This window comes from Aegilops tauschii, chromosome 4, assembly GCF_002575655.3.
Source record: "Aegilops tauschii subsp. strangulata cultivar AL8/78 chromosome 4, Aet v6.0, whole genome shotgun sequence".
Classification (NCBI taxonomy): Eukaryota; Viridiplantae; Streptophyta; class Magnoliopsida; order Poales; family Poaceae; genus Aegilops; species Aegilops tauschii.
This window is the reverse complement of record NC_053038.3, coordinates 470885888-470892342: the sequence shown is the minus strand read 5'-3', so window position 1 is coordinate 470892342 and position 6455 is coordinate 470885888. Positions and strand designations below refer to the sequence as shown.

Sequence of the window (6455 nt, the reverse complement as noted above, 5' to 3'; positions counted from 1 at the left end):
TCTGAGCTTGCGGTACAAAAATAGAAAAAAACATCCTGGACCTATGGACCACTAGATTGGAGATCAATGGTACATATTTAGGTGGAGGCATCTCATTCCACTTAATGCAGATTTTGCAGAAACGCCCCTACTGATAGTTCGAAATGAAATAGGACATTTGCATTATGCACCTCAAGTCTTCGTAAAATACAACCATTTTTCATATATGAACAGTACTAATGCCCATATCTTCTTAGTCTGAAACAAACTCGTCTCATATAAGATCTGAGAAAAAAATTACTGGATGAAATCCAGACACATTTATGTGACACCACTAATTTTTGAAGAGAGTCGAACATCTTGGTCACTAAGAAACGACAATATATATCACAAATATTTTAGCACGTGAGATAATAAGCCATCCCAGATCAAGTACGACCACACATACATGTCAAACTGGAAAATATAGCAATTTAAGGATTGAAATTATCGCTGTTCAGCAAGCATTTCAGTACTTGAGTACATGAGAACACATCACAAGAGGCAAGTAGAACCACACGTACATGTCAAACTGGAAGTAGAACAAATTAAGGACTGAATTTATCAGTGCTCAACAAGCATTTGAGTACTTGAGTACATGAAACATATAGATCATTTTTAGTATATGGCCAGCAAGACCAAGTGGTAAAGACTGAAATTATCATCGCCCAACAAGCGTCTTGCTGGTACAAGACCGAAAATATCTATCATTCTGCCTCGTGTTAGTGCTTCCTGGTAACCGAGCTTCCTGATGGGAGAGATTGGACTCTTATAGACTTGATCAGTTCGACCTACCTAGGTAAACACACCAAGTAAATAGGTGTCAATCAGAAACATATACCAAATAGCATATCTCGAGAAGAGAGACAGTCATTATATATGTCTAGTTGCATTCAGCACTCCAACCTAGGATACATAACCTATATGCCAAACTTAGGATGAAATTCTTGAAACATATTAATACATATGTAACCAATCAGGATAACTTTGTAAGTTAAACTGGCTTTCCAGCATCTAGAAGGGAGTTTTCAAATCAAATAAAATAGCCTGTGACAGTTGGATATGTCTAATAGGGAGAGTACACATATTTTGTTCATTATTCCATTATAGACCTATGATAAATGCATTACAATTCCATGATTAGTTAAAAGCACAAATGAGAACGACAAATAAGGGGCATTGAGCAATTTAAAGGGAGTTTTATGACTGTCCTGCAGATGCAAATTATTATTCAAATTTGATAGCTATAAACAAAAAACCTGATGGCATGCATTATATTATATCTTGTAATAATAAGAAAACCACAGAAGCATGGGAAAAAAATAAATGAACAAGATGGCAGATTGGCTCATGTCATGGACGAAGGATTAGTACTAAAGCACATACACACATCCTTGTTGTAGCCATACCATAGGCCAGTAAAAAAATGGAAGGCGCACATATCTTTGGTAAATGATTTATGTATGCCTAATCATTTTAATCAGCCTAGTTGAGCGGTCATAGCAAGACAAATAAGTGGTAGTCTTCAAAGCAAGAAGGAGCACAAACCTCTACTCACTAGTAGAGAAAGGGGCTTTTGGCCCGGTTGGTAAGGGCCTTTAGTCCCGGTTTTTGAACCGGGACTAAAGGGTCGTTACTAATGCCTCCCCCTTTAGTCCCGGTTACCGGGACTAAAGGCCGCGGCCACGTGGAGCTCCACCTTTAGTCCCGGTTGGTAACACCAACCGGGACTAAAGGAAATTTTATGATTTTTTTTTCTGAATTTTTTTTTTGAATTTTTTTGAATTTTTTTTATTTTTAAATTTCTGAATTATTTTAACCTCTAATCTCTAATCACCACCCCTCATCACTGCTCAATTTATCCTCTAATCTCTAATCACCCCTCATCATTCCAAATCATCTAACTTCTCGGACGGTCACCCATCCTCTCACTACTCCAGCCTGAGCATACTTAACTTCCGGGTTCTATTCTCCCTCGTTTCCAAGTCTGCACTTATTGTTTTCCTGACAATAGTAAGATGTCAATCCTATTAACCCTCAGGAATTTAGCTTGAGCATGAAGTGACACATTTCACTGTTTGAGTTTGAAACTATTGTTTTAAAAAACAATAATTATTTAGTAACACTAATATTTCTGGAATAATTAGTTTGACCATTGTTTGACCACAGTTTGACCAGATTTGACCAAAATTCAAAAAAACTGAAATAATTATTTAGTAACACTAATATTCTAGAATAATTAGTTTGACCATTGTTTGACCATAGTTTGACCACAGTTTGACCAGATTTGACCACATTTTTTCCAAATATAAAATTTGAAACTATATATTTTTTCTGTTACTAGTAAGTTTCCCACTAGTAAGTTTGAAATTTTTTGAATTTTTTTGCCTCTCCAGATCTTAAAAGCCCCGTAACTTTTTTCTGTTAGGTATTTGAGGATTTTGAAAATGTTTAACAAGGTTCCCCAGTTAAATTCGGATGTAACTTTCCGAGTAGATGATTTTTCATATAAAAAACTTTTTAATCCGAGTTCGTATGCAAAAGTTATGCCCATTTTACAAATTCCAGAGAGATTTTGCAAATAAAGACGAAATTCATATTTGTAAATTTTCCCAACAACTAGACCACAATCACATGGGAAACTTATTTTATTTTATTTTTTTGACATTTCCATCATTTTCTTTTGTTTTTTCTAAAACTGAAAAGGCGGTCCAAGGGGGGGGTAGAGTTTGAAAATGGGACCTTTAGTACCGGTTCGTGCCATGAACCGGTACTAATGCCTCAAAGCCCATTAGTACTGGTTGGTGCCACCAACCGGTACTAATGGGCATCGCACCCTTTAGTCCTGGTTCGTGGCACCAACCGGGACTAAAGGGCCCAGGTGAACCGGGACTAATGCCTTAGCCGCACGAACCGGGACCAATGCTCACATTAGTCCCGGTTCGTGACTGAACCGGGACTAATGTGAATATTGCCCTGTGACGAAAGCCCTGTTTTGTACTAGTGACTGTTTTGTTGTTTGTTTCTTAGAATATGTTCTTGCATCATGAAACACCATTTCCTTACAAATGCTGCATTTGTGCTTGACTTTTTGATGAATTCCAGGCCTTCTCTTCTCACCGGATCCACTCCTCGCACCATCCCTATGGCGCTTTATTCTAGAGCATGTGCCCCTTGCATTGATATCCTTAGGTGTGAGGATGGTAACATCCTTTGGAATGACACTCCCAATACATGACTCCTCATTTTCTTGTGTATTGCATGGTACGGTCGAAACTAGTTGGGCTAAACCCAACTCAATGCCACACAAACTATTGTGCAGGAATTCAATTCCTTCCATGGAGCGTTTGGATTTTCGTATGAGATCTTCTAGCTTGTCCCTCACAGCAACTATCTTCCTTTTCACAGCAATGCCACACAAACTATTGTGCAGGAATTCAATTCCTTCCATGGAGCATTGGGGAATTAATTTCTGCGAATGACGTTGCATCGCTGAAATCTTGATTTTGAACACTGTTAACCGATTCCATGGCTGCAAACAATTTTTTAGCAACCAATAGCACACAAGGGATTAACATAATGTTAGATACATTAGGAAATCTTGATTTTCTCGTATCACTATTGTCACCTGATAGTGCTGGTGCACATGCTGCGATCATTGCAATTGAGGGCTCTACTAGAGGAGACATCGCACTGCTACCCTCCATTATTGGATCCTGTGATGAGAATTGCAAATTTAGACTGGGGATCATCTTTTCCATGTCAAACTTCTGCCACATGGGTCATATCAAAGGCATGGCTTATGGGAAAGATTAGGGAAATGTAATTAATTACTCTCAGAAGGACAGGAAAATATTCATGTGCATAGAAATACTGGAGCGAGCACCCAGCCAATAACAAATGTCAGACTTTTGGGGATGAAAGATCATCAGTAAGCATTTAAAAGGAATAGCCAACCCAACGAATCCCCTAGCAAAATATGTAATGGCATCTTTGTGTCTATTCAGCATATGTATCTTGGAGAGAGAGAAAAAGAAAAATAGCCATTGTGTGTTACATGTGTGCGTTTCGGCTTGCCGCTGAAGAATCGACAAAGCCAGAGCAGCCTACTTCGTGTACTAGTGCATCTGACCGGAATAGCTAGATTTGCTAGTGTATTGCTTCCTTCTAGAAATCGGATAGCGTTTATGTACAGTTGGTACACGCGCTTGGTACAGCTGAAGTAGCCATTGAAGCCAAAACAAGATCTCCATGAGCCAGTAGCACTACACAATACCATAACTAAGTAATAGCACTAATCAACTTGTTGCTTCTCAAAAAAAAACAAGAACCCAACAAACATAAGAATCACCCCAGAGCAGATCAGCTTCTATGCTACTCGGGCTGCTGTTCATTCTTCTTCAGTTGCTACCCAAGAACTAAATGGACAGATTCAACATTAACAAGCAGAAAGAATACAAAACTATAGAGATGAAGTGTCAATCTACTAGCTAATAAAAAATTAACATTTATATTTTACCTGAAGAATGAAGAACCGTGGTGGCCTATTCGCAGAACAAGAAGCGGTCGGCCGGGAAGGAGGCGAGGATCCACGACCGCCGAGCTAGTGCTGAATCGCGAGAGGAGGTGACGGGACGGGGGGGGGGGGGGGGGGGGGGGGGGGGTGGGCGGAGGAGGACGGCGAGCTGATCTGGGAGCCTGAGAGTGGGGAGGAGGTGAGGAATCCGATCCAATCTGCCTCAAACCGCGCCACTGGCGAAGAAACGGCTAGGAGCCATCGAGGAGGAGATGGATCAGCTTCTTTGCTGCGCGTGCCCGCCTAGCTTGGCTCAGGATCTGCGCCGCCGCAGCCGCCACAGCCAAGAAATCTTTGATCCTGTGCCTTCGCTCTGTAAGGCTGGTCATGATGGAGAGTAACTTAGACTAGTAACATGCATAGGTTACTAGTCTATGTTACTACCTTCATAGTGGATAGTGTCATATGTGTGGTAACATAGATGAGTTCATTTATTATTTTGTAGACACATTTTGCATTGGGAAGCGCTATCTGATGGTAACATATTATGTTACTCTATTTGCCTCTCTCCTCATTAACTACTTGCCACCTCACCATTTTTTGCTTATGTGGCATCTATGTTACTACTTATTTTACTCCCACTATGACTAGCCTAAGGATTTGGTACAGACGTGGGAGGGCAGTGAAAGCAAATTTTCTTGTAACGTTGGACCTTTTTGCAAATTATGTGCAAAGATCCCACCATCCGGACCTGTGCCATCATCACTCATCCGATGGCCCAACATCATTTCTTCTATTTTTTCACCACAAGCTCAGATTCTACACAAGTCGTTCCTGGTTTGCTCCAATCTCTCACCGACAAGTTTGAACGTGTAGCTCCAATCCCTGGCCCTCAAGTTTGAACATGAAGTTAGCTAGGAAATAGGGTGTAAAATTGTTGTACATTAGGCAAGAAGTGCGCCTCTGAACAAACGCGAAAGATGCACATCTATATAGAGTCCTAAGGTACGATAAATCACGAGTGAACATAGTGCCACGCGAGGAGGAAATCAACACCGTTCGCTCCCACGTGATTCATGAATTTATTATACAACAAGCTTGTATATTGATTTGTCGGCACTGGATCAGTTTGGTATAGTGTCTGTATTAGCTATCCCATCACAATCATATGTTCCACAAGTCAGTTCGCATACAACAAAACCAGAGGCATTTTTTTAACATAAAGATTTTATTAACTTAGGAGCATTTTACAGAGAGCGTGAAAGGAAGCACGCTAGATACAGAGAGGGAATCCCTAGTTGAACAAAGTCCTGCATCAAGACATAAGCAACAAAACAGTACATGGCTGTTTTTAACTTTCAAAGCTAGGCGTGCAAGATGATGCGCCTTGACATTGTTTCCCCTGCTAATGTGAGCAACTTTGCCACTGTGAAAAGAAGGACTGTTTTGTATCTGTGCAAGTAGTGGCCTGTTGTCCCATGAACCTGGAGCAGAGAGAATGTCCGTCGATTTTGCTGCCAAAACTAGCACTGAACAATCCGTAAAGAAATGTGGATCCTGAACATTGAGTATTTCCGCCAGCCTGGTTGCAAGCATGAGACCAAAAGTCTCAGCTTGAAGAGGAGAAGAAGCCATAGGAGACATAGCTGCAATGTGAAGTTGATGGATTCGATCATTATTCTGAACCTGAATGAAGACTCCAATTCCTGCCTGTTTAGGAGTGTGAGCTGGATGTATTTCCCACGCAGCATCACAAAAGATTGTGTTGCCTGAAAAAGAGTGTGGATTTTGTATTGTCGGCTGCACCAGTTGGTCCTGTAAGCAATGCATAGCATGAGCTTCAGCAGGGATTTCTCCTAATTTGGTTCCTTGTATGATTGCGTTTGCCGCTGCATACACCTGAGAGGGCCTGCAAAATTTC

General features: G+C 40.7%; 1 long non-coding RNA gene across 2 annotated transcripts; it reads right to left on the bottom strand.

The window, feature by feature from the left end:
• Nucleotides 1–430: 430 nt before the first annotated feature.
• On the bottom strand, nt 431–4912 carry LOC109776386 (uncharacterized). Of its 2 annotated transcripts, none has more exons than XR_006663039.2 (3): nt 4538–4912; nt 3647–3734; nt 431–813 (listed from the first exon to the last, which is right to left on the bottom strand). It is a non-coding gene; the product is annotated as an uncharacterized lncRNA (long non-coding RNA). The 2 variants fall into 2 exon arrangements; XR_002236074.4 differs by lacking the exon at nt 431–813 and adding an exon at nt 3012–3550.
• Nucleotides 4913–6455: the final 1543 nt, after the last annotated feature.